Below are 23,138 nucleotides of genomic sequence, written 5' to 3' on the forward strand. Positions count from 1 at the left end.
GACTTTAATATCAAACTCCCGTGATTTCTGGATTACTGCTCATGGCTCCTCATTCTGTCATTAATGAGATTAATCCAGTCAGGTTTCTTTACTAGTTTACTGGGTTCATGGTTCTCTGCCAATGAGCCTCAGCCAAGGTGACTTTCTTTCTCTTCATCAGTCCTCCTACCTGCAGATTTGGTCTACAGATTTGGTCTCTTGCATCCCCTGTTTTGTTTCTGTCTTTCCAAACAAGAGGCTCTGCCCTACACAGAATTGCTTCTCTTCTGTTCATGCAAAGTCTCCCTTAAACCTGTCTTCTTTTGCAAGACGTCCCCTGGGTGTTCTAAGTACAACTTGCAAGTGCTCCCCTATCGGGTGCTCCCCCCACTCAGTCCTGCACACAGAGCCATTACTGAAACTAGTAAACCAGTTACCTCAATGAATATTTCCAAGCAGAACGGTGGTCATAGTTCTTTTAAAACCAATCCAGTTGTAATAGCCAATGTGTCAGCATCTGGAAAGCAAGAACAATAGCTACTCGACACCAGTATTCCAAAGACTGTTTGCCTGAGCCTGTGAAAGAGGGTGTCCTTTAAAAAATTTTCCCACTACAGTAGTACTTAATTGTTTTTTCAACTAAATCTTGGGAGAAACATATACATCTGCAAGAAAGGTTTTTGAAATTAATAAATTTTGGATTTCTTGACATCCCTCCATGAAACATTACTTTTCCTAAGATAAAGAAAAATGGGTAAAAGTAATTTGGGACATTTGCCACAATCTTGCAAAAATTCTGGCTCCAATTTTGAGTCTTGGGATCAAACACAGACAGTGACAACCAGGTGGGTTCCTATTTCATCCAAATGAGTTTGTTTTTCTTTTTCCAGGCTGGATACTTTTAAGTGCCTCCTGGTTATTAGTCAGGGAAGAAGTGTGTCTTAGGCTATTAACTTAAAAAAAAAAAGGAGGGCGTTTCTTTTGAATTTTCCCCGAATGCTTTGGATGGGCTTCTGTTGCATTATTGGTTGAGAATATTCTTACCATGATAATCCACTTTTAGTAGCCTCATTTACATTAGCTATCACTCTGGAGAGCCATAGTAACAGGCCACTGAATTACCCTAGAGAAATTACTCTTGAAAGTAATCATTGTGAATGAATTTTCATCACTTGCTCTCATCGTTTCATGCTGTTTTGTCTCTTTCTTTTTTTTTTTTTTGCCCCTGATAAAAGTTAAGCATAAAGAGGCCTTTTGTTATTATCTCATTTTCTTTAGAAAACTTAGTCTTTATCATAGCAGACTGTTTCTATAGACAACCAAAGGGTATCTCTCTCTCTCTCTCTCACACACACACACATGCACACACAGAGTTGTTGAAATGCATTTCATTTTCTTGTGGTGAACATTGTTTTGTTTTACCCTAATCTATAGTATCTCGTGTAAATTTGGTTTTCATGTGACCTAATTTGTTCAAGGTTTATGTTTTAAGTATAGGGGCTTGGATTTTTAAGTCAGAGAACTGTGTTGAATTTGTTTCAAGTTACCAACACCAAAAACAAATTGAAATTTTAAACTCTTGGAGAAAAAAAAAACAAAAACCCAGAATAAAAAAAGAAGTAATAGTAATAAAAAAGATTTAGCAAATACTTACTCAAGGCCAGGACTTATTTTAACAGATGCTTAAAGAAGATTTTTGTTGCTGCCATTTTTCAATTTTACGTCCTTTTATTTTCTCTCACGACTTTGGTGCTCTAATTTTTGTTACTTTCTCTATTTTCCAGATAAGGAAACAGAATTTCAAAGGATAGGTAACTTGTCCAAACTCACACAGCTGTCAATAGTGGTTCCAGAATTACAACCCAGGAGATCTGACTTCTTAATCTTTCTATTTTATTGCATTGTATCATGTGGAAACTACTAAAGAATATGAAAGTGAATGGAAAAAATGATTAAAATTCTATTTAGCTACTATTTTACGTGAGATAATAAAGCAACAGAGAATGACTGACCTAATTGTTGAACTGTTGAAAAGGTTTCTCCCAAGATAAAATTTTCCATCATCAATTAGGTTTCCTCCTGGTGCCTGCAAGTTGGAAGTTTGGATTTTTTTGGTTTTTGCTTTTCATTGAAAATATCTAAAGAATGGGCCAACCGTGAGATAACCACTGGGGAAAATAGACACCAACAGCTGTTTTGTTTACCAAAAACACTTGTGTTCAGGATCATATTCAGCAGCCTGAAGTCAGAGTTTTGTAGGTCAAGAAACTGGTAGAAATTTCCACCAGGCTCAATTTTTAAAATTTAAACTTAAAGCGATAAAATGTAATTACAGATCTTATCCCTTTTTTGTGATTAAATTTGATTATCAGTCATGTTTCCAGATGTCCGTCTACAGTTAATCCTTCAACAGACGGCTGCTGACACCTCCTGTGTGCCCCTCTCTACTGAGCCCCCAAGAACATGGCAGTAAACAGACCACACGACCAGCTCTCAGAGATTCTATGCCACGAAGGGAAAAGGACAAGTGAAAAAAATAAATAAATAAATATGTAATATAACATTAGGAAGTAGTAAATTCAACATAAAAATATATATATAAAGCTGTATAAAGGGACAGAGATTCAGTAATCAGTGAAATCAGTGACATTCAAAGGTCTCCTCTGGGGAGGTCACAGAATCAATATAAAAGAGTTGTGCGACAGTATGAGGCACAGAAGAACCTTTTCTGTATATTTTTAAGGTTTGAATGTGGGCATCTCATTTTTAATCCTCAGCCCCCCCACATGTTGTTCTTTTAAAACTCCATTCAGAGAGCGAGTTAATGGTTGCTTTGTGAAAGGTTGAATTTTTTTTAATGTATAGTTATTTTATTGTCCACATCTGGAAAAAGAAACACAATTGAACAAATATTTTTGGATTCTTTTTCATTTTACAAATATTGCCAAGATTCCAAGGTACTTTGATGCAACATTTGATATTTTTCCTTTTCCAAGTGTTCATTCGTGATCTGCTGTCTGAGAGGAAACTGGATTTTTCTCTCACTGCTTTCCAGAAGAAGCTGCATTGACACATATCTTGCTGCTCAAGAAAAAATAAAATTAGTGTGACTTCAGAATTAATGTTAAAAATATTCTCTGGCCTATATGTATTAACACTCACCTTAAAAACTAGTCATTTGTAAAATTGGGTGACAGGTTGCAAACTTTGTCTTCCACCCGAGCCTGGTTTCTGTAGCTCTCCTGGCATCGACTCCTCTCTTCTTGGGGATGGGCACCTGACCCAGGGCAGCCCAGTGAAACCTAATGCCAGGCTTTGGGCTGCACCATGAGGAGAGGAAATACTTAGATTGTGTTAGGAGCCCAGGGCTGCCAACAGCTGTTTTGCCACTTCACTGGGGAGAACCCATCTGAAAAGGAATCCAGTAGAATGGGAAGCATGTGAAAGAGGTAGGGAGGGAGGTGCCAAGTTCTGTAACATTGTTTGGTTCTTGCATCCAACACTAGTTTTGGATCCAACTCAGGGACCTCTCAGTTCTCTGAGCTCATAATTCCTTGCCATTTGATCTGGGTTTAGGTCTCTTGCAGCTAAAAGACTCCTGATGAGATGGTCAGGGAAGACCACAGGATAGTAGTCAAGAAATCAGAGCAGAATGGAATAGAAAGACCTAGGTAACCAATGGCTTGGCAATCACCCAGCTGTGTATCTTCAGATGACCAGACTAAGAACAAAAACACCTGCCTGATTCTGAGCCTAGCGTTGGGGCTGCTTGTCCTCTGGCTTTTTATTTTCTGCCTCATCGGTGGCTCTGAGATTGCAGATATCCTTCTGGAGCCCCAGTGTAGCTGCAGAGAAAATCTACAGAGGTACCTACAATCTGGTCTTGACCAGAGCAAAATAAGAAAAACTAGCATTTTTAGGAGATTCTTGCCATCCCTGTCAGCTATCTGATCCGTAAAAAGATTTTGGGACAGGACAGAGTTTCTGCTACTTTATACATGGGATCATCAATAAGGCATTTTAAGCTTTCTGAGCTTATTTTTCTCCTTGATGAAATGGAGCTAAGTTCTACTACTTAATCCTTACAACTATTGTAGTGTTTTCCAGATGGGGGACCTTCTGAGGATAAAGGGTGGGTGATTAGGGCTGTTCCAGGCAGATCAGGACCTGTGGGCACCCATTCCTCAGTCAGTGCTCCTGGTTCTTTCCTCATGGGATTTTTCACACGTGCCTTCTGCCTTTGAACATCTTTAGAAAACAAGAACATTCTAGATAGCTTCTCTCTCTTTTTGCTGTGTATAGAGCTGGCTGCTTCGCGGAGCTCCCGTGAGACAGGCATTGCTCTTTATTCACCTCGTCTCAAGGTGAGGCAGGAATGATTTGTGGATGAGAGGCAGACTCAGCCACCCCCTTGAGTGGGCTTGGCACATGAAACCGAGCAGAAGCGAGGGCCTTGGCTCTTCGCACAGTGCTCCGCTGTCTTCCCGTCTTTCAGATGTCTACGTGGGCACACCCAGCCTCATTTTCCCCAGCACCGTGTAAAGTCTGCAGGCTGATAATTTTCACAGATAATATATTTTTCATAGTATGTTTAAACATTATTTTTCTATATATTTTAATAATACAAATGAATGCAAGGTATATATTTTTAAAATCTGAGGTCGACCTCCAAGTCATTCCACGCAGCTTCTGAAAGATTTGCTAATAACAACTGAGGGACTTCTGCCATGGGGGGGTCAAGGTCCTGGGTTTTGCTCAGGTCTCTGCTTAGAGTGAGGTTTCTCTTCCAAATCTCTAGCGGCCCAGGCTCAGACACCTGTCACAGAGCCTCCAAGAAGGGCGAAAATGAAAGCGAGGTCCCAGCTTCATTGTCAGCATTCCGTAGAAGCAGCAGCGGGCAGTGTGTCTGGTGTGCAGACAGCAGGCTGCAGAATTCCCAGCGCCCTATTCCTCTCCTCTACGAATTTATTTCTAGTAAGAATCCCTGTCACAACCACGATAGTGATCTCTTTCCTGACGCCAAATTTAAAAAGAAGAAAAATCATACTTTTAATGATAACATTGAAGCTTAGAAAAATAGTTCACGTATTAAATTTTTGTGTTTAAAACATGAAAATATTCCAACTTGCAGTTTCTACTCTGTTTCACTGTTCGGTATTTTTGACACAAAAAATTCCAAGCCCTCTCACAGAAGGACAGAATTGAAGCAACTCTAGTTCAGTTTCTTTGTCTTTATAATTACTGTATTGTTCTCGAGGATTTTGAATCTGTGATTTGGAAGTGGGAATGCATGATAATGCACACAAATCTGTGATTTGTGGGTATTATTACACAGACGAGGGTCATGAACTTGCCCCCAGCATGTCCCTGAGTCCATGTCAGTTAGAGACTGATTGTATAGCTGAACTTTTTCCACAAGAATTTTCATGTCAGATTCAATGTTTATTAAAAGGTAAATGATGAGGGGCGCCTGGGTGGCACAGTGGGTTAAGGCCTCTGCCTTCAGCTCAGGTCGTGGTCCCGGGGTCCTGGGGTAGAGCCCCACGTTGGGCTCTCTGCTCCGCGGGGAGCCTGCTTCCTTCTCTCTCTCTTTCTCTCTCTCTCTGCCTGCCTCTCTGCCTGCTTGTGATCTCTGTCAGATAAATGAATAAAATCTTAAAAAAATAAAAAAGGTAAATGATGAAAATGTGCTCATTTGAAGCTTATCCATATATTATGCATCTCAGTAGGAACCACAAAAATTATTTAAAAGTTATACCAAAGAAAGACAGTTTTTTCAGGGAAGAGTAATATTACCACCAGTATTGTTTAGAATCATGATGCAAAGCAATCATGATAACAGACTGGATTATTATTGGTTTCAGATTTTCTACAGACAGTGCGGTCCCCTATTGCCCATACCAGAACTTCCCTATGGCTTTGACTTTGGAGCCCTACTGCCAGGAGAAAAATGAGGGTCAGTGTTTGAAAGTATTTAAATAATTTAATTTAAATACTTTAAATAAATAATTTAATAATTTAAAATAATTTAAAATTATTTTATTTAAAATTATAAATAATTTAAAATTACCCCAATTTTATTCATCAAATGTCATCTAATAAAGAAATGGATATTGGAAATTTTTTTCACAACTTCTGAGGGATCTTGAGAGTGACTTGTGATAAAATCCTCTTGTTGAACCTTTGAAAGCCACAGGATAATGACCTGGGGTTGCCTAAATGTTGCTCCATCCCCCACGAGCAACGCATTACCCTTCCCCCCCTTCATGTGGCCATCACGCAACTCCACATAAACAAATGCTGAATTTTGAGCTAGAGTTGATAGGAATATATAACATAGAGTGATTAGTCTCCCCTTAGTTTTTGATGTAATTGATAGTGAAGGCTTGTAGGTGGTCTGTCTGCTTAATTGTATAGCTACCCAAAGGATTCCATCAGCACTCAGAAGTTCAATTTGATCATCCCAGCTCAGCCTGAACTTGAACTCCAGCTACAAGTGCTGAGGACATGGGTTCTTTGGGTCTTGTTCCACGAAACTAGGAAGTGAGAATGACAGTGACTTTGTTTCTCTTATGGGGAAATTCTCTCCTCGGTAGTCTTGCTAAAAAGTTGGCCTCTCAAACTGTGAGATTTCAGAGGAAAGACAAAGGGCCACCTCTGCGTACAGGACACCAAGCAATGGAATCGTGGCGAAGTGAAGAAAGAGAGACGCAGTCAGGTAGCACCCGTAGTGAGATGGCAGCATAGGAGAAAGAGAAGAGGTGTCCTGGAGAGACAGAGCAGGAGAGAGGTGTGGACTCTGGGTAAGCACCAACAGTCATGACAACAGCAATACTCATTTGGAAACTAGAACCAGTGTGTCGAGTATACAGATAAAGCCATCGAAGCCCGACGAATGGAAATCATCCCAACAAGAGAAAGTGGAACCACACAGATGTGTCATGTGAAAACTCAGCTGGTGGTGATGGATGAGACAGCTGAACTAACGAGGGGCAGAGGAACAGCCCAGACCTGGACCTTGTGGGCTCCGGACCTGAAGTCCACACCCTGTGTCAGAAGTAATTAGTGACCAAAGGGAACTATCTTTTCTGGAAGCACAGAAGTAGGAATGTACTGGATTTTATATTTAACTGCATGTTTCGGATCTTACTATTTCTGTAATCAAAACCATAATGTATTAGGTTCAAGCATTTGAAATCGCCAACATGCATTCATTTTTTAACCTATGAGAACTGCCATTTCACATGGTTTGAATTAATGGATGCAAAGATATTCTAAAGCACGCTTTCAAGGGTTGTTTTCAAGTCATATTGGAGATGAAGGGAAACTATGGCTGTTACTAAGATTTCTGCACTCTCCTGGAGTTTGTGATCTATGAATTTGGTGCTGTCTGGGGAAGGGACAGTCCCCAAAGTATTCAGCCTGCCCCTGCCCCACCCCCTTCCCCATTCCCGACATGAGAAGAAGCTGGGGAGAATGAGAAGTTCCAAAACTACCTCAGCCAAGGGAGGTGGTCATAGCTTCTGTATGTGTTTATTTCTTCTTATTGGTTTGCTTTTTCTTTCCGACTCATTTGACTTTGGATTCCAGATTTCTTCTTCTCATTGTAAACTAGATTTTGAAATTATTTGGCCCATCTGTTTGCTTCTCTTAAATGAAATGTAAATTGGCTTTTGTTTTACGTTTCAGGGGCTCCAGCTTTGACTCTACTCTTCATCTCCTAAGGCAGTTTAGCTTTTTTGCTGCCAAGGACAGAGAAGTCTTGCTGTTTGGAATCCTTTTCTTTAAGTGAATGTGCATTTTCATGTAAAAAAAAAAAAATCAGGTTTTCATAGGTTTGATTTGCTTGCTTCTGATCTTCTGTTCATTCTTTTTTCTCATTCTTTCTTTCCTATGACCCCTTATTTATGCTATTATCATATTTCCCTACAATAGCCCAAGACAAGCCACTATCTGATTCTTTCTCAAAGTTAAAAAAAAAAAAAAAAATGAAAGAAAGAGAGAGAGACGCCTATGGGATCATGCTGATTCCTGAGGGCCCTTGGCATAAATGATCATAGTGCATTAGATAATGACCCTTCATTGGCCAATCAATAATTATTGAGTGCCTCGTTTGTGCAGAATACCATCCATACTATTGTACGGGTAATGATGGTAACATATTTCATGAGAGACATTGAAATATTCATGGATGTAGACGTCCTTGGCACTTATGCTTTCGAGATCCATTTATAACAGACGTGTATTTAGAATGGAAGAAAGCTGGAGACTCTCACAAAGGTTTGATGTAATGCCTTTTTAATGAATCTAACCATTGTGAAATTTGGCATTTATCTCATATCCATCTACTGAGTACATCAGGTGGTGCCATGCTGTGGAAGGTATGTAGGTAAGAGGTAGACAGTTTATCCCAGGTGGTTAGAGTCCTACTTGAGAGAATATTCCCCCCATCCCCCCCCACCTCTGTTCATACGACCAAAATGTTTTCTTCCTGAGGGTGACCTAAAGGTCACGTTTTCCCATGTAGTTTTTATAACCTGAGAGAGGATGCTTCTCATCTAGCAAAACATTAGAAAGAGCAGCTGGGGGCGCCTGGGAGGCTCAGTGGGTTAAAGCCTCTGCCTTCGGCTCAGGTCATGATCCCAGGGTCCTGGGATCAAGCCCTACATGGGGCTCTCTGTTTGGCAGGGAGCCTGCTTCCTCCTCTCTCTCTGCCTGCCTCTCTGCCTACTTGTGTCTGTCAAATAAATAAATAAAATCTTTAAAAAAAAAAAAAAGAAAGAAAGCTGATTCCTATCTTCATATGGCAGGAAACAAGGCCATGAACAATTGTGACGCAGGACTATTTTACTTTGACATAATAGAAGTGGTTTGGGAAGGAGCTAAAAGAAAGGTTAACTGGCACAGATCTAGGGAAGGAAACAACATTGGGTCCCTCAACAAACAGGAGTACTGAAAAGAAGGAACAGATGCCAAAGAAGGGAACTGAAGAAACATCAACAAAGCCTTTGCTTTTGTTGCACTTTAGCTTTTGCCCAACCTGGGTAGGGAAATTTTGGTGAGCAGTGGAGCAACTTGTTGGAAAGCTTGGGAAAGGTTCTGTCAGCCGTTGAGATGGGGAGGCTCATGGCAGGAGACCAATGCATCCGGGTGTGCCTGAGACATTTCCAGTTTTAACACTAAATGTCCCACATCCCCGGAATCTCCTCAGCCCCGGCCATGCAGGGTTGGTTGCTCCTTCTGTCTCACACCCCCAATACTGAGAACCCCACCATCTGATTCACAAATAACTTTACTAGAAAATCTGCATGAAAGTCTATCATCAAAATAAAGACCAGGTCAAAGAGCTTGGTGTAAAGGCAAATTATTTATCTCTTCCTGTGTTTTCCTGAGTTTCTGGACCATCTTGGTAGGTTATACTGTTTTTTTGGGTTTTGGTAGCATTAGACTTTCCCTCTTGTGGAATGTTACCTCACTCTTCTGCACTCGCCATAACTATTATGCTTTTTGATTTTAGAAACCAGTTCATTCTAGGAATATCACCTTCTAAAGTTATTGTTTGGTGCCATGTGAAAAGATTCTCTGAGGGCTCTGATAGGGGTTGTGAAGTTGTGACAGAGGTGTCATTCTCACTAAAGTTCAACAGTGAATTTCCACCTATTTCCACGTGGAGATAAGTGTGAAGTGTGGTGGTGACTTAAGGAACGTTAGATCCTTGGTCCTAAGAAATAAGCAGTTACTGATTTTCTCATGGGAGGCCTCAAATATTCTAAGATGGGCAACACTTATGTGTGCTTGCCCTTATCCAGACAGGTCTTTGTTTAATTTATAGCTTATAAAAGATATTAAGCCTAGGTTATAATCTTATAAATTGGCGAGAATCTGTGGCAATACCATAATGTCATTTATAGACTCCATAACTGGAGAAAGTTTTGTTAAAAAAAAATTAAGTTAAATAACTCACTTAAAAAAAAAGGCAGGTAGGTGAAAGAAAATACATTCTATTACTTAATGATATTTGTAATATAGTTTCATACCATTCTAATTCTTTGCTACAAAATAGTCAAGTTCTTATGTCCTTAGCGAGTAAAATGAGAACATTCATATATTAGGATTTTACTCATAAAGTCAACTTTCCACTAACTTGGTGAATAGTGGAGAGAAAATGCATTGTTTTCTTTTGTTTTAAGCTGACTCACAGTTGAAAAAAAAGTTGACAAAAAGTGACATGAAACTCAGTTAAAAGTACATCCAATGTTTGGGGACACAATTACTATTGAATGGAGGTTACCCAAAAGTGGAATATTAATATAAGGGTTTAATTTAGGGACATTAAACATTGGACATAAATAGCCAAAAGATTTTGATCTGTCAAAATAGTCTACTTTTGGTGGTCTTTCTCAGCTGAGTCAAGCACTCAAATATTTGAATAGTAAGATTCTTTATAACTGAAGTTGGTTGATTTCTGTGTGAAGCATGTAAGGCTTACTGGTTTCTTTCGTGTAAAATTGCACTTAAATCACCCAACAATCTTACTAAGTAGGTATAGCTATAATCCCCTCATATCTGTGTTATGAAGCTAGGTGGTAGGTACTGTGAAACCCACACCTTCTGAATTAGTTTCTCTGAAGTTGGACCCAGGAATACTCATTTTTAATAAGTTCCCAGATAATCTTTATGCTATCAGAATGAAATACACATCTAATAATTAACAGTCTGTTATTACCATTAATGGTATTATTACTTTCTTGGTGACCTTCCACAATTGGGCAGGACCCTAATTTCTCATGTTTCTGAACATGAGAGGAAATTCATCTTAATACAATACATATAAAATTTGAATATATCTCAGAAGCAGGTTAAATCTCCCTGTACTAATACAAGTACCTTGAAAATTTTCGTGACTATTAAGGAAACAAAGTATTTTGTCTGTAGTCTTCATATGTCTTACACATTGGGAATGGCCTTAGCAGAAGCTGGAGCTGGGGAGAAAGAAAGTGTAGGAGAGAGAAAGACCATTTTGATTCATGGAAATGCCCAGAAATGCTATTCCTGGTAAAGTTTATGAAGAAGTAGACACTAAATCACATGAATATCTTTGTAAGAACATCATCCAGGAGGTTTAGTTAAAGACCAGAGACACGTGGCACCAAAGAGAGCTTAAGAGTAGACACATTGGGAAGCTGGCTACCTTAGGTTAGAGCATTTTGGCAGAAAAAAAAAAAAGTGTTCCTTCGTGTGGCTTGGAGAAGTAGAGCAAGTATTTTGAAACCAGGGTTTTCACAAATATTTCATAGTGTGGAATAGATTTCTCTTTAAAAAAAAAAAACTGGAGTAAATATTTAGCCAGTAAACTGGCTATTTTTTTTTTTCTATAAACATATTTGCTGTCATATAAGCCTGAACTTCCACTCTTGAATTTCTGAGCATACCAGTGAGGGCAGAGGGCATTGTGTTTAATGCTCTCTGTTAAGAATTGCCTATTAAGAATTGCCATTGCCGGGGCACCTGGGTGGCTCAGTGGGTTAAGCCTCTGCCTTCGGCTCAGGTCATGATCCCAGAGTTCTGGGATCGAGCCCCGTGTTGGGCTCTCTGCTCAGCGAGGAGCCTGCTTTCCCCCCTCTCTCTGCCTGCCTCTCTGCCAACTTGCGATCTCTCTCTCTCCCTGTCAAATTAATAAAAATTTGAAAAAAAAAAAGAAAAAGAAAAAGAAAAAAGAAAAGAATTGCCATTGCTTTCCCTAGAGCAAAGTCCACTGACAACCTGCTTCTCTTCTTCCTCCGGGCAACGTGTTTTTCCTCATGTCTTTCTCTCTCTTCCTCTCCCTCTTTCTCTTTCTCGGGTTCATTTATCTGAATCTTGCCCTTTCTCCAGTCACACGTCAGTTCCCCATCTCATGTTCCCAACCCACGCTAACCCACAGAAATTTCTCCTTTTCCTGACTTCTCATATTACCAAGTATCTGTGCCAAAGCCTTTGGCTCATGGAGATTCTAACACAGAGTGTTGTTTGACCGTATTTGATGTTTTAGTCCAGTTTCTTCAATTAGATCCTAGATGTTTGAGACCCAGAAAGAGAACATATATTACTTTCCAAATTTCCAACAGGGTTCATAACTAGTGTTCAATAAATAGACAGTATTTTGAGTCTCACTGAAGTTTTTCCTCCACTTTCCCAGTCAAATCTAACCCTTTTTCTATTCTTGGCCAGTCATGCTGATTTCCACCTACAACTCCTCTGATAGGATAAGGGAGAAAAAAGAACTAGTGATCACAATCAAGTTGTTCATTTATGGGAGGCAAAGTGTTAAAGAATATTATTAATTCTAACAAAGAATAAAAAAAAAACTAAATTTAAAAAATTTTTAAAAAATTTAAAAAATAACTAAATTTACTCTGAAAATGTACTCATATACTTCACCTAAGAAAAGTGAAGACCATTGTCCTTCAACTAATATTGATAAATTGGGTGGTAACAGCCATCTGCCAGCACCTAGATCCCAAATACTATCTGGAGAAGCTCCCAGATAGTCAATATAAATTTCAACTCTAGGAAGTAGCCTCTTGAAACGTGGCTAGCCAATTTATAAAGATGCCTTACCTAGTTAGTTTGCCCATCGGTTCTGTTTGATATGAAGACTTTTTGCATAATGTCAGACATTGCATCCTGACATTAGCCATGTTGGTGAGCGTGAGCTGTGGGATTTATCCATTTATAGTCAAGTAATCATTTTTAATAAAAGAGTATTTTACCAAAGGAGAGTAAAGGCCCACAGACAGTGGTGAAGGTCAATGAACAAGCGATCAGCAGGCTTCAGGCAATCTTACAGAGTGAGTTCAAGATCCTAGTAGACAACAGGCATTCAGTAAACATCTAAAACGTAGGAAAGGAGGCTGTTTCAAGCATTCATTCTCCGGTGCCTTGAAAAGAGCATATGCTGTGCAGTAAGAGAGCTTTAATTCAAATCCCATTTCTCTACTTTCTGGCTGTGAGACCTTGGACAAAATACTCAATGCATTTGAATATTAACTTCCTCATTTGCAAAAGACACAGAACAACATTTCAGTGGGTTTTTGAAAGTAATCTGAAGTACTTAAGAAGAATCTGTTAAGTACGTGGCAAAAAAGAATTGCAGGTGCTTTTTGAAAGATGTCATTCATGCCTCAGTTATCCTGTATGACACAGGAAGAGACTGGCATGGACACTGTAGAACAAAGATAATTAAAATTCACAATGTGGGGCTCTAAGATCAAGAGATATAACTTAAAGGTTAAGAATTAGTCTATGAATTAATCTGAAAAATTGTGCTTTTCTGTGTTTCTTTCATCAAGGCATCCAACAGTGGCACCTTCCTCTATGAAAAGTGGCCACAAATAATAGCCCTAGAACAAAGGCTCACAATGAGGCAGGCTGGGGACCACCAATAGCCCATGTGTGCCACATGTGGGAAAGCTTAGTGGAAAGCACAGGACCCACACTAGGAAGCAGGGATCCAGAATCCTCTCTGAGACAGCCTCGGCACAGTGCATGCAGCTCTGAAGTCAGGACTCTCCTGGGGCGGTGGGCTGGCCAGAGAAAAGGCTAGAATTCCCACCAGGTGACATCCAGTCATGGTTCACCCTTTTCTCCAAACTTCCTGTGTGCCAGGCAATGTGCTTTACCGCATTTAATCCCTCCAAGAACCCCATGAGGTAGGTGTTGCTAGTATCTTCAAATTACAGATCAGTAAATTGAGGCACAGAACAGTTATGTTTTTGGTCCCAGGGCCCAAGCCTAGGAAACTCTCAGTAAAAGCTGAGACTGGGTGGTCTGAATCCATAGGCTGCTTTATTAGATGCTTTTAAAAGCAAAACGCACTAGATACATTTGCAAGGGCACCTTCAAGGTTCCTCATGGATCTGGGATGGAGAGGCAGATATAGGAAGGAAAGGATGCTTTTGTCAGATAGCCAGCCCTGGGTAATTTTGTCAGTCTGGTATGCTGCCGAAATGGCATGGAATCTGCTCCCAGACGGATGCTGGACAAGAACGTCTGGTGATAAGAACTGCTGTACGTGCAGTTGTGTCCCAGCTAAAGGGTGGGTTGTCTATTTCCAGGGCCTGGGGGCTGCTCTCCCGGACTTGACCCAGATAAGCGCCAGACACAGGAGCACAGGTGCGAGATCAACTGGTTTGCTTCTTGGGTGGAATTTTCCTGCTTAGAAAAAGAAAAAAAAAATGCAGGAAAAGAACAGCTTCCTATGACCTCATTCTGCTTAAAATTCCTGGATATGTCTCTACTTCCCTTCTGGTTCCAGACTTTTTCTTACTTACTTTAAGACTAAATTCAGATTCTTTAAAAGGAAATAAGTGTCAGCTTCATAAAGAAGTAGTGTTGATTTTTTTTCCAGAGTATTTTGAACTACACAGCCAAAGCATCTTACTTAATTGATCTCTGATTCAGTTTTTTTCCTGGATGGTCTTCTCTTGAGAAAGTGGTTCATAGTTTCTGCATTAGAATGACCGGGCATGTTTCTTAAATTCAGTCATTCATTTATCAAAGCTGTTTACTGGGTGGGTACTATGTGACAAACATTGTATTAGGTATTGATTAACAGTCCCTTGTCACCCCCTCTGAATTAGTGTCTCTGGAAGTGGGCCCAGAAATCCTCATTTTTAGCTGGTTTCTGGGTTAATTTTATATTCTCAAAACTTTAAAGACCACTGACTTATATCATGAACTCTTCAAATACAGAGCATGGGTTTCATGTAAGTTTGTTTTTAATCTCTAGCAAATTGCCTGGCACAGTGGTGTTGATACGTGACTGGCTATGATTCAATGAAGAAATGTGTTTCCAAACTCACTGCTTGCAGTAACTTAGAAGATCAAACCTGTAGTTTTTTCTTTTTTTTTTCTTAAGATTTTATTTATTTATTTGAGACAGAGACAGAGAGAGAGAGAGAGCAAGCACGGAAGCATGAGTAGGGGGTGAGGAGGGGCAGAGGGAAAGGGAGAAGCAGAATCCCTGTGGAGAAGGGAGCCCAACTCGGGGCTTGATCCCAGGACCCCAAGATCATGACCTGAGCCAAAGCAAGTTGTGTAACCGACTGAGCTACCCAGGCTCCCTATCTATAGTTTATTCTTGTTCATACTTTTTAATTTTTAACATGTTGGTCTTGAGCCTAGATGGTCAGATACATGTAAGCCAAGTATTTGTTTGTTTTTGAGTTCTAGATTTTGTTCTGTTTTGTTTGCCCAGGAATATATTGATCATTGAGTTGTGTGTTTCTTTCTTTTTTTTTTTTTTAATTTATTTGCTTATTTATTTATTAGAGAGAGAAAAAGTGCAAGAGGAAAGAGCATAAGAGAGGGAGAGAGGTAAAAGGAGAAGCAGACTCCACACTGAACAGGGAGTCCAAGTTGGGACTCGATCCCAGGACCCTGAGATTATGACTGAGCTAAAGGCAGACACTTAACTGACTGAGCCACCTAGGCACCCTGGGTTATATGTTTCTTTACTGGGATATTCTCAAAATGCACTTTGCTTTTATTATTTAAAAGTTAGAAAATGTCAAGTTTGAGTAGACCTTTAACATAGTAAGTATTTCAACCATTCATCAAGTCATTGGATTCTCCTCACAGTATACTATTCATATTGGTCAGAGCAGATTAACTGCTTTAACAGACAACCTCAGAATTTCATTGCTTCATCACAGTGATGTTCATTTCTCACTCATGCCTTAGTTGAATGCAGATTAGCAGAAGGGGGCTGTGTCATTCAGGGACCCAAACTCCTTCTGTCTCATGGCTCTGTCCTTTTGATAACCAAGGTTTTCCCCCTTTCAGTCAGCAGATGGGGCAAGAGCGTGAGTAAGGATCACACATTGGGGGGTGGGGGTGGGGGGTTCAAGCACAGCCTGGATGTGGCGTGTACCACTTTCTCTCACTTTCACCGGCTAGAGTTCAGCCAGTGGCCCATGACTCTGCCTTAGCCTCCAAGAATCCAAGGGCTCCCTAAGATTCTTCCAGTGGTGGGGGATCACTAATTTTTTATTAAAGTAACATATCGTTTTTAAACACCCTGGACCATTTAGAGAGTTCTTCTTTAATTGAGTTGTAATATATCCTGCTGCACTGGCAAGATAGCACAGTAATTAAGAATATGGAATTTGGAGTCAGACTGCTTGAGCTTGTATCCCAACTATGAACTTTGAGTCTGTTTTCTCATAAATTAATCCATGTACTACCTGGCTTCTGCCTGACACATAATCACTTCTCAGTCATTGTTACTATGTAATTACTGGTCTGCATTCTACCCCTGTCCTCACAGAGATATATCCTTACCCATGGACATTTGAAGGTATCTCTGTCCCTATTCTGGGTCTTTTCCAGATTTTTCAGCTATTTCTCACATGACCTCAATTAACATTACCTCCCTACCCTGTTCAGTCTCCTCAGATTGTGGTCCAATGTGTCCATAGTCCTTTGAAGAGTATGGTACTCTTATAAGAATATAAGATTCTAGTGTGTTCTGACCATGGCAGAGAGCAGCAAAACCAGAACTTCCCCATTTTGAGACTCTGTATACATGGACTTACATAGCCAGAGATCACATCAGCTTTTTCAGCCACCACTACACCCAGCTGGTACATCCTGACCTTATTTTCTGCTAATTTTTAAATTTTTTCTATAAAAGTATTTTTATATAAATGTAATTGTTACACCAAGTCTCTCACTGCTGTAGGACTTTTTGGTTTCAGAAGAAGATTCGTATATCTAAGAATTTTAGTATGTTCTTTTTGATCTCATTTTTTCAATCTAAAAAAAAAAAAAAAGAGTTACTACACCCCTGGGCTCTCCTGCCACTTAAGAGTGGTTAATAGAGTTTACTCCACAAACAAGGAGAGTGATTAAGACTCATCCATTAGTGTAATTTCTTTTGGCCCATAGTACACAAGAAAAATCTACTAATACCACTGATATACTAAGCTGCTGTTTAGGTTTCTTTTTTTCCTATTTTTGAAAAGTTGGGAAAAAAAAAAAAACATCAGCACACCCTCCCTTGGCATCTCCACACCACTTGCTGTTTCAATCTGAATTTCTTTGGCCTTTTCTTCTTTGTGGGCAGAAGTTTCTGGATGTGTGTTGCCACCTCATGAGGGTTTGGGGGAGGACAAGAAGAAAGACAAAAGATGTGGTGGAAAATGCAGGTGGACACCATGGACACCATCTGAGGCAGGAGTTGGACCCCACAGTGGATGAGCTAGATGACCCTGAAGGCTTGCAAACCTGGGATGCAAAGACTCCGTGTCATAAGTGAGTGGATTCCAGCTCCGAAAGTCTCAGTCTACAACCTGGGAAATGGGAACATTCTAAATTTGGAAATAGTTGTTCTAAGCTCTCTCTTCAAATAAAAAAATGACATTCTTTCTACTTAATAATTCATCTGTGATCACTATTCCTCTTTATTACGAAAGCCTGGCCTCGGAGTCTAATCCAGCAAGAACTCTGATCTTCTATACTCAAGTCAATCTTTGATGATGATTTGATGCACTGGGGCTTTTTCTGTGATAATAGCAGTAACCATAAGAGCAATACTAATAACTAATACTGATCTTGCACGTATTGTGTGTAAGGAACATACTACATGGTATTAGCAACCACATGATACAGAAAAGGAAATGGAGACAGAGAAAATTTAAATAATTTTCCCAGGGTCATGGAGTGGCAGAACTAGTTAAATATATACTGTGACTGTAGCAGGCAGACTCCTTTGCTCCAGAGGCTGTGGGCTTAGCTGCTAAGCTCCAGGAGTCAAGTCTCAGGCCACATGTCACCTATACCATTTTGTGGACACTTTTCACTAATTCACCTGACTCTGACATATCATGCTTCAGCTTAGTGTTTATGAACCAAGCATTTTGTAAGAAGCTGAAATGGTGTTTGGGTGTCATTTCAAAATGATGGGCAGGAAGTGCTGGACCTGGAATTAGTGGCACTTCAGGGACTCCTAGGAGCGATGCCTGTAGCATTTTAACATGATAACTCTAAAAAAAAACATTCCTCACAGAGCCAAGACCACTTATCCTTTTAGCTGAACTAGGCTGCGGGTGGGGAAACCCCGAGAAACAGAACAGTCCAATCACTTCTTCCGTAGCCCACATGCACAGCTGATTTCTGAGAACTGGCTTGAACTCATCAAGGTTTCACGATGAGCTGCCGGACGACATCCGGCACCAACCCAACAACTAATCTCAGATCTTGTAGCAACCCAGATCCCCTGGAACCCAAAATAGTCCTGCCTTGAGCTCTTTTCACTTCTTATCACTTGAGCAAGAGCCTGTGTGAGGAAGGCGTCTGTCAGCTGCCAGCTGCCAGTTTGCAGAGAAGCGAGTGGATGGGTGGCCAGTCATTCAATTGGGCACCATCTATCTCAGCAGCCTGAATGCTCCCATGTTTCCAGCCACCTCCACCTCTGCCGATTTCCTCTTATCCAATAGTCCACTGGACTTTCTCAAATTCACTAGCACATGTGATGTTTTCCCAGGGCTTAAAATGGAATGCAATCTCCTTTAATCCCAACCCTTCTTCACTTTATTTTGTTTCTTAACATTTTCCTTTCATGGAAACACATTGAAGGTTAATCCCCAAGACCTTGAGAGAGATATCCACAAGAATGGCTTTTTGATTTTGCTAGAGGATCTTTACCTGCCTGAAAAGCTTGGATATCAGCCGATCACAGCTTCTGGTGTGTTCATCCCTTGGCCTCAGTTAAAGACACTGGTTCCATAAAGTGGATTACTCCTGAATAAGGACAGAGGGTCCACTGTGATAACATCGCTTCCCTCTGTGGCAGCTGCAGGACCCACAGCCTGAGGTCATGTTGCTTGAGAGTAAATACAACATAGTTTTGAGTGAATTCTTATCTAAAGAAAACTCTCTGGGCTTGCCCAAGAACAATTTACATCTCCGGAAGAAATCAACCAAGAAACACTAAAGACGTATACTGGGATTTTCGTATTTTTTATGATGAAAAACCAGTAACTATTTTATATATTACATATGACTAAGTCACCTAAACGAGTGGTTCCTGCATTGTATGTAATATAAGAAAACCCATGAAAAGTCCTCAGCTCAGCCCCTTTTGAGTGGTCGAATGCAGCCTTCCTGTACCGTGTTGTTGAAAGGGGTTGAGGAGCCATATTTATTCTCTACCATTCCCATAAGCTCTTGCTTCAAGGGAAGAACAACCAAGGATATGATTCTCTTTGTTTTGTAGAAGCCAAGCATTCAAAGTTGAACTTAAATTATATCAGAATAGGTCTTTACATTCTGAGCAAAGTCCATTATATGAGAGGTTGCTCAGAAAGACCAGGTAGAACCACCAAATTGCAGAGGAACCAAGGGTTTGATACAATTCAATTCATTTTATGAGCAAACATTAACTGTTTACTAGGGACAAGTCATTTGTTTCATTTAAGGTTGATCTATCCTGCATTTAAAGCAGGTTTGAAGGAGAAGGAAGAGGAAGAGGAGGAGAAGAAGAAGGGGAAGAAGAGGAGGAGGAAGGACAGAAAGAAGAAGGAAAAAGGGGGAGAGGAAGTGAAAGGAGGGAGGGGGAGGAGGAGGGCAAAGGAGAAGGCAACGATGATGATCCTGGTGATGATACCACCACCTGCTAAGGAATCAAAAGGTGGACCAGTTAGTCCTCCTCTCCCCACTGTCCCCCAGCCACCTGATCTCAGGTGTTGTCCCATTTTGTTTTGTTTTGTTTTTTTTTAGATTTTATTTATTTATTTGACAGAGAGAAATCACAAGTAGATGGAGAGGCAGGCAGAGAGAGAGAGAGAGAAGCAGGCTCCCTGCTGAGCAGAAAGCCCGATGCGGGACTCGATCCCAGGACCCTGAGATCACGACCTGAGCCGAAGGCAGCGGCTTAACCCACTGAGCCACCCAGGCGCCCGTTGATACTCACCAAGTCAGAAGAACACAAAACAGTTAGACCTCATTTAACAGCCCGTCCCAGCAACATTCCCAAGTGTCATCCCTCCCGGAAGTATGAGATGGGAACCCACAGTGACTGGACTCGGGCCCTTTACTCTCTCAGATGCATAGTTTCATTTAATTCTCAAAAAACTTATGATGTAGGTTGTATTATTCTCCTTTGTCCTGATTGACATTAAGAAGTTGGGAAACTTCGCCCAAGGTCACACGGCTAACTAGCAAGGAGCTGGCATTCAAATTTGCGTATGTGGATGGACACACCTACGCAGCCTTGTCCCATCACCTCCTGTGCACTTTATCTGTTCTGCCCGGAGACTGACCTAGCGTCTCCTTTCCAACCGGTCAGGCGATCTGTAGAGCTTGCCCCAACCAGAGTTTCCTGTACGTTGCTGGCGAAAGCAACACAGGGTCATAAGCACATGCCTTTTGCATTCACAGGTCACGTTAGGTGGCTATGCACCTATGTTTCTCACCACCTAACATAAGACTGATCTTCCCTGAGGTGTTAATGCTAACCTCACAGCTTACTGGATATTTTGTCACCACACATATCAAAGAACTCTTCACCAAATAATGCAATACGCATTTCCCCTGCTATCTGAAAGCAGAGCGTTCCTATAAAAACTTTCGTAAGGAAAAATGACTACAAGCGAAAAAAAAGATGATAAATAATCCATTAATTAATTAATTTTTACCATGAATTCACATGGAAAAAATTTTGAGCATTCCCAGACCCAACAAATAACCTCTCTTAGGTTTTTCTAGAAAATGCCTTAGGACACAACTTGCTAATGGATGCAAAAAATAAATCGAGATGAATCACAGAGGCTCACAGACACAGCTCAGAGCTCTGGCGGCTGGATGCTGAGTGGGGTTCCAGGGCAGAGAGCTGGGTGGGGCCGCTCTCACCCTTTGTGGTGCCTGCTTGCCTCTGTAAGGTTGGCTGCAGAACAAACTCTGAACCCTCTTTTTGCTGGCCAACTTTTTTTTGGTAAAAGCAAAAATCCTATTCAAATTTCTTTCCGTTAGAGAAAGCAGGCAGTAATGTAGGTCTTTCGTGCAAGTGAAGTGGCATAATGCAAAGTAGAAGCATCCTACACCCATCGCCACCACCCTTGCAACTCCCCCCACCCCCACTCCCCACTACTGCCACCACCACCACCACCACTGAAACTCAAAGAGCAATGCTTTGTCTCGGGGCCAACAGCTGCGGAGTGGCGTAGCCAGGAACAGCCCAGCCATGGATGACAGGGTCCTAGCAAAGGAAGGGATTTGAGTGAGCCTCAGAAGGAAGCTGCTGGCTTAGAAACATGGAGAAGAGGCCAGCAGCTGTCCAGGAAAAGGGATCATCCTGAGTGAGCTAAGAACACAGACACTATATTTAGGCAACGAGGTGGGTGGCTGTGGTAGTTGCTGCTGTTTCCAGAAGTATGCATGGAAGGAACCGAGAAGTGTCCTTTTGCAAGGGTGCGCGAGGCCCCTGCTCCTCAGAGTGGGGTCTAAACCCCAGTGCCGTCGCCACCAGCTGGGAGCATGTTGAAAAGGCAGAATCCTGAGCAGACCCTTGAAATCAGAATCTGCATTTTAACAGGATTTACTGTGTGATTCGGAGGCAGGTTTGAGTCTGACAGGAACCGCCTTAGAGAAATAGAGCCAGTCCTCTCGTTTTCCTTCTTCTAGAGCTCCAAAGAAGACCGAAGAGGATGACCACTTTTTTCCCCTGTTCTCTGTCCTCTTTTTTCTCTTTCTGTAGAGCCCCAGGTGGCTGTTGGTGACCTCGGGGACTTGAGTGATGCTTCCTTTTTACTGCTTTGCCTCCAACCCAACATCCCCTTTCTGTAACTTGTGTACATCACTCTCTTCTTCCTTCACACTGACAGGCACTGATCTGTGAATGTCACACTCGAGAATGTGGAGCAAATGCATTTTGTACACACATACCTACAAAATAGAACAACTCAATTGCCTTCCCAGGAGGCAGCCCCAAACAACCAGCCCATTTGTAAAAGCAACTGACCTGTGCATAATAGAATGTTCTGCATTATCATTGCCCATTTCAAACAGTAGGGCTTGAAAGGGCTGTGTTACCCTCCATGGGACAGTTTGGAAACAGAGCATCTCAAAAAGAGGGAGGCAGCTTCAAAGTCGGGGGCCTGCCTTTTGGTTTGCCCAATGTGTTTAATTCTGACTCTTCAGTCCCGTTGATTTTATTAATCCTCAGACTTGAGATCACAACTCTCCTGTGGGAAGATGTTGGGTTTAGGGAGAGCCGTGGGGACAAGAAACATTGTACATATAAACTGGGGGCACATTTGGTTTCCAGCCTGACACGTAAAGGGCTTAGAGGTTGTCACGCCCCTCCATACAACAAGAATAAAATTGAACAAACCAAACACCTGCAACTCTTCCCAGATCCTACAGCGAACCTAGGTCACAAGGCAAACCACCGTCCCCCAAACTGGAGAGAGGGACTTCCAGCTTCCAGGAGCAGAAGACTTTGAAGAATCTGGTACCAGAGTCAGAGAACCCAGACTGTAATTAACAAATTGCTAGAGGATAAGATTAAAAATGCAAAACTCCTAGGAGGCCCCACCTAAGGGCCCCCCCCCCACATTTTTGTGAGTTTTACCTCCAGGAGCCCCATCAGGTTCCTAGGATGGAGGTGGAAAGATCCTTCCCTGCTTCTGGGAGAGTGGAAAAGTAGACATGGTGAGGTGCTCCCAGAGCCGTTCATTCTCTTTAACAAGACCTGCCCTCAAAGGGAAACTATTTTTACCAGAGCCTGACCCACTGGGGTTTTACCACGGCCTAGCCAACCTAGAGAAGGGAAATACCCAGCTCACATGAAATGAGAGACCAAGATCTAATCGTAAGACTTCAGAACACTGTTCCCAACCCCACACTTCACCAACGCCGCGATAATGCTCTGGATAATAACAGAAGATTGTAGCGACAAGTACTGCAAGCCTCAGAGTCTAATGAAGGAGCCTCTAGGAAAACCCAAAGACATCCAGAGGGACAAAAACAAGGACATGAAAGAAGATTTTAGTTTCTGACATCACAGCAAGAGCGAAGGGTAAAAGCAGCCTAACTCCTAACCAGATAAACAAATCCTCAGGCTAAATGCTTATTTATCTAAACTGGGGGAGATCTGTAACAGGGGCAGGCAGCCACTC

The 23,138-nt window shown here is 41.3% G+C and overlaps 1 long non-coding RNA gene across 1 annotated transcript; it reads right to left on the reverse strand.

Moving 5' to 3' along the window:
- Positions 1-2,892: 2,892 nt before the first annotated feature.
- Positions 2,893-22,681, reverse strand: LOC132020519 (uncharacterized). The gene is made up of 3 exons (XR_009405009.1): positions 22,592-22,681; positions 3,142-3,299; positions 2,893-3,060 (listed from the first exon to the last, which is right to left on the reverse strand). It is a non-coding gene; the product is annotated as an uncharacterized LOC132020519 (long non-coding RNA).
- Positions 22,682-23,138: the final 457 nt, after the last annotated feature.

Source organism: Mustela nigripes, chromosome 6 (genome assembly GCF_022355385.1).
Source record: "Mustela nigripes isolate SB6536 chromosome 6, MUSNIG.SB6536, whole genome shotgun sequence".
Classification (NCBI taxonomy): domain Eukaryota; kingdom Metazoa; phylum Chordata; class Mammalia; order Carnivora; family Mustelidae; genus Mustela; species Mustela nigripes.